Source organism: Pelmatolapia mariae, linkage group LG17, assembly GCF_036321145.2.
Source record: "Pelmatolapia mariae isolate MD_Pm_ZW linkage group LG17, Pm_UMD_F_2, whole genome shotgun sequence".
Lineage (NCBI taxonomy): Eukaryota > Metazoa > Chordata > Actinopteri > Cichliformes > Cichlidae > Pelmatolapia > Pelmatolapia mariae.
This window is the reverse complement of record NC_086242.1, coordinates 30,262,513-30,268,512: the sequence shown is the minus strand read 5'-3', so window position 1 is coordinate 30,268,512 and position 6,000 is coordinate 30,262,513.

Sequence of the window (6,000 nt, the reverse complement as noted above, 5' to 3'; positions counted from 1 at the left end):
AATCACATTGTTACATGCTTAAATTACACAAAATGTCAGAAATCTGCACTGTCATGAACAAAAATTTTAACCTAATTTTTCATGATTTGTTGGATTAACCCTCTGAGGTCTGAAATACAACCGGCCATTTTTGACTCCTTTTGAGTTTACGTTTGTATTTCACCCTCAAATTGTTTCATTTTATTTTTTTCCCCTTGCCTTGTTTGGTATCATTCTTTTCAGCTCAACTGAATTTACTTGTTTTTTTCACTGACATACTGCATTAGTACTACTATTACTATTAATAGCACTATTACTGATCTGAAATCACACAAAGAACTTAAAATCCTAGTAGTATTTTTTACTGTAAAAAAAACCACAAACATGTTGAGTAAATTTTTATAACTTGAAATGCAAATATAAATTGTACATTTTGTAAACATATACAACTATTTATCTAAAAATGCAGCCAATACACCTGCCGTTTTTTTCATTTTCTACAACCATTTAAAAATACTACTAAAACTAAAATGAGAGGACAATCAGGTGTCGCAATAAGATGCCCCACAAATGATGAGTGCCAGTAAAAGAAAAAAGTTTGTCCACCAAAAGACAGAGGAGAAGAGCACAGGGATAAACCTGCAGGCCTGACAACAGACGGTGTATCACTCCGCTGGTTTTCTACTTAGTGACAGTGTTTACACTGCAATGTGCCTTTGTGACATTCATTAGTGCCCTCACTGACACACAAAACAAAACGACTACACAACAGAACAGCTACACAAGACAACACAATACACTAAGTATACACTCCACACTAAACGTCACAAATCTCCCACATCTAAAAACTCTCTCTCTCTCTCCCTCTCTCTCACACTCACTTGCTCTGTCTCGCTGCCGTTACCGTCACTCCCAAATCTTTCCCTCTTCCTAAACAACCAAATCACATGTTGACTTTTTTTTTTTAATTGGTCGACATGGTACTTTTTTCCACCGATAGGAAAGAGGTGGCTTTTTTTCCTTTCTTTACTGTTTTCGCGCTTTCGTCATAAAACGCTTAAAACACACACACACAAAAACGTGATGACAGTATTTAGAAAAAAGCGTGGCTTATATATATTATCATAACTCTGGATTTACTGGCCTGTAATTAAAATTTACAAACTTTCAATCCGAAGTTTCAATGCGGGCTGAAATAGAGAGTCAGCGTGGCTGCAGCTTGTTGCTATGTCAGCTTACATCAGTCATGTGATTTGGAGGTGCAGCGTGTCCGTGGACCACAGAGGGTTAATAACACTCACCTTGCTTCCATTTCCAGAGTGTAACATCCAACCACCTGTGTAAGATCCGAAATATCCACGCTGTTGTTCAAAATGTGCTCTGGCACAATCATAAACATCGCTTGCTACTGAAAACAAGAAAAAACCCAGTCCGCGCTATGGGCTGAACCATTTGTTAATAGTGGAGGGGGGGAACACTATCCAATATATTCAGTTTTAGCATTTATATTCACTGCTGACTGTAACTACGCTCAAACTGTTAATGCTATCTTATTTTAATAAACAACACTGTCATATGCAAAACTGGGGTGGCACTTGGGGTGGCAAGGGATCATTTTAGGGTGGCACTTGCCACCCCATGCCACCCTTCTAGATCCGCCCCTGGAGCCAGGATGCCAGGTCAGGGGGGAGATATCATCACCCCCACCCGAGATTGGGTACCAAGCCCCAAGTACGATAGGAGAAGGATCGTTGAGTGCAAGAGGAACTGACCTGAAAGATAGGAGGCTGGAGACAGAACAATACTGGGAGAGCATATGGGAGAAGGATGCAACCCATAACGGCAATGCTCAGTGGCTAGTGGATCTTAGGGCAGACCACAGCAACCTCCCTGAACAGGGTCCAGTAACCATCACAGTGGCAGATATCCAAGAAAGGGTCTCCAGTATGAAGAGTTGGACAGCACCAGGCCCTGATATGGTTCACGCCTACTGGCTGAAGAAGCTGACTGCACTCCACAAGCACCTGGCAGCACAAATGAACCAGCTGCTAGTTGACGAGAGACACCCAGAATGGCTAACTGAAGGCCGGACAGTCCTGATCCTCAAGGACCCCCAGGAGGGACCGGTCCCCTCCAACTACCGACCAATGACCTGTCTCAGCACCACTTGGTAGCTCCTGTCAGGCATCATAGCAGCTAAGATGAACAGGCACATAGGTCAATACATGAGCGGGGCACAGAAAGGGATGGGTAAGCATACCAGAGGCGCAAAACACCAGCTACTGGTAGACCAAGCAGTCAGCCGAGACTGCAAGACCAGACTGATCAACTTGTGCACTGCCTGGATTGATTACAAGAAGGCCTATGACTCAATGCCCCACAGCTGGATATTGGAATGCCTAGAATTGTACAAGATCAAGAGCCTTCATCAGGAACTCAATGGGTATGTGCCGTACAACACTGTGCGGGATCCACCAAGGAGATGCTCTGTCCCCACTGCTGCATAGGCCTTAACCCCCTCAGTGAGATCATTGACAAGACTGGCTACGGATACCGACTACTGAATGGAGCAGCTGTCAGCCACCTCCTGTACATGGATGACATCAAGCTGTATGCCAAGAGTGAACGAGACATCGATTCACTGACCCTCACCACCAGGATATACAGCAATGACATCAGAATGTCGTTCGGACTGGAGAAGTGTAGTCGGATGGTAACAAAGAGAGGGAAGGTAGTCAGAACTGAGGGGATCGAATTACCAGAAGGCAACATTGCAGACATAGAGGACAGTTACAAGTACCTGGGGATCCCGCAGGCAAATGGGAACCATGAAGAGGCCGCTAGGAATGCTGCAACCACCAAGTACCTGCAGAGGGTCAGGTGTTATGGCCCTGGCCATAATTTGTTTTGGTGGCTGTGTTTCTTTGTCTGTGTCTTTAAATCTTTGCAGGCCCTGATTGGGTGAGCTGACGGCTGCTGATTGGTCCGCGGATCATGTGGCCGCATTCAAAATCCATCACCAGCAGTTGTCCCGGGGCAGCCACTGACAGCAGCAGCAGACCTGACCCTGGCCTCCAAAACCCATGACATTTGTGCCTGTGACTTTTTGCGGTTTTCTCAGTTTTGTATATAGTGTGTACATTAGTTTTCATTGTAAATAGCACTTTGTAAATAGCACTGGAACAGAAGGGGTGAGCTGCCTATTGTGTTTCCTTGCACTGTTTTCTCATGTTTATCACAGTTAGGGAGTAAGGTGTAGCGCTTGTCTTTTGTTTGGTTTTTGGTTTCACATAGGGTTTTAGATAGCACCTCCTCCTGACTTAGCTTGTTCTGTTTGTTATTTTGGCCTTTGTTCACCCCTGAGCTTCTTTATTCCAGTGTAGCGAAAATAAACCACCATTCATTAAGAAATTGGTTTTCCCTGTGTATAGTTTTGGGGACCAGGGCGGGGCAATCTTTTCAAACTTATGTTGCGTTCCTGTACCCCTAGACTGGGGCGTAACATCAGGCAAGTCCTGAGGAGTCAGCTGAAGAGTAAGAACAAGATCCGGGCTATCAACACCTACGCCCTACCTGTGATCAGGTACCCTGCTGGGGTAATAGGCTGGCCAAAGGAGGAGATAGAAGCCACTGACATCAAAACAAGAAAGCTCCTGACCATGCATGGAGGGTTTCACCCCAAATCCAGCATCCTGAGGCTGTACGCTAAGCGGAAGGAAGGAGGCCGGGGACTGGTGAGTGTCAGCACCACAGTCCAGGATGAGACAAGGAACATCCATGAATACATCACGAAAATGGCCCCAACTAACAGCATGCTCAGTGAATACCTCAGGCAGCAGAAACCCAAGAAAGAGGAGGAAGGCGAGGAACCATCATGGAAGGACAGGCCCCTGCACGTATGTACCACCGGCAGATAGCGGAGGTGGCTGATACCCAGAAATCCTACCAGTGACTGGGCAAAGCTGGACTGAAAGACAGCACGGAGGCACTAATCATGGCAGCACAGGAACAAGCACTGACCACAAGATCCATAGAGGCTGGGGTCTATCACACCAGGCAAGACCCCAGGTGCAGGCTGTGTAAAGATGCCCCAGAGACAATCCAGCACATAACAGCGCCATAACCAAGTGGCCGGCATAGTGTACAGGAACATCTGTGCCGAGTATAACCTGGAAGTCCCGAGGTCAAAATGGGAGATGCCTCCAAGGGTGATGGAGAATGACCGAGCTAAGATCCTGTGGGACTTCCAGATACAGACGGACAAAATGGTGGTGGCTAACCAACCAGACATAGTGTTGGTAGACAAACAGAAGAAGACGGCCGTAGTGATCGATGTAGCGGTTCCGAATGACAGCAACATCAGGAAGAAGGAACACGAGAAGCTGGAGAAATACCAAGGGCTCAGAGAAGAGCTCGAGAGGATGTGGAGGGTGAAGGTGACGGTGGTCCCAGTGGTAATCGGAGCACTAGGTGCAGTGACTCCCAAGCTAGGCGAGTGGCTCCAGCAGATCCCGGGAACAACATCGGAGATCTCTGTCCAGAAGAGCGCAGTCCTGGGAACAGCTAAGATACTGCGCAGGACCCTCAAGCTCCCAGGCCTCTGGTAGAGGACCCGAGCTTGAAGGATAAACCGCCCATAGGGGGGCGTGCTGGGTGTTTTATATATATATATATAAAAAAAAAACCACCCAGCACGCCCCTGCGGGCGGTTTAATTTACTTAAGAGACTGTTCCCTTATTCACAAGTAGCAGATCTGACTTTTTCTTTTTTACATTTTTCAGGGAATTGAATTCATATGATGCTATAATAAGTGAGTTCATTTGAAAGTGAACAGTTTCACAAATTCAGTATTTGTATCCATTCTTGCCAGTGATGGAACTAGATGATTTTTGTTGGGGCCAGCCTGAAAATATGATTTACACATGATTTTAAATTCAAAATCCAGAAACTCACAACTCACTGTTCTGTCCTGCTACAAAACACTGTGTGGATACAACACACAACTCAATGATGTGGTAGAACATGTTACTTGCAAACTGTAATAGTATTAAAAGACTAAAAGGCTTGCCTAGATTATTTTATGCACTGGAATTTAATAATACAATTTTAAATAATATATTACTAATAGTATAAAATGTTGTGTGTGTCTGTGTTTGTGAGCTGGAAGGGTGCCAGTGTCCCTGAGACATTTTCACAGCATGCACATAATCATGTGGTAAAAGATTTCAGTCTGTGTAACTGTAATAAATAAAATTAAAAATAATCTTTAGTAAAATTAGTACAGGATACTCCCAACACCTAGCTTCTAAACACTCACTGCTTTTTAGTCATTTCCAGTTTCTCATTGATGCAATGGAACTGAAATTAAATCCCAGTTCTTACAGTTTTTTTTTGATGATGTAATGTATTTGCCCCACTGTTTTTATTTATTTATGTCATGTACGTATGTAAACACTTAATGGCGAGCTCCTTCCATTCCCCAGCTATGCAGTTAATCATAGCTTTCCCTTCCGTAATGTAATTGTCAAAGCACTGATAAGTTACTTCAGAGCCAGAGGAGTATTCCTTCTGATAAGGAGTTGTAATAACAGCATTCTCAACTTTGGGCGGAGGGCTGCAGTTATCATGATTAGCTGTAAGACATGACGGCATGTACACTATTAATTTACACTCTGTAATGTTTTCATAAAAACATGCATCAAAATAATGCTTGAGGTGACTCACATCTACAAATATCATCAAGTGATCCATTTAAATCCCATCGTCCGTCATGACAAGTTATTTCCTCAATCTTAGCAGAGTATCCTTCATTGCAACTAATGTATATCATTTCTTGGGATTGTCCTTGTCGTTCAGTACTCCCTAGTATCACTTCCCCATTAGGAATCACAGGAGCCTCTCCACACTTTTGTTCCTCTAAAGTGGATATGATTACAAACAATCAGGCAAAAAATTACCAATGGATGAAATCCATTTCTCCATTTAAAAATGTGATCAGAATAAGCAGTGGAAGAAACTCT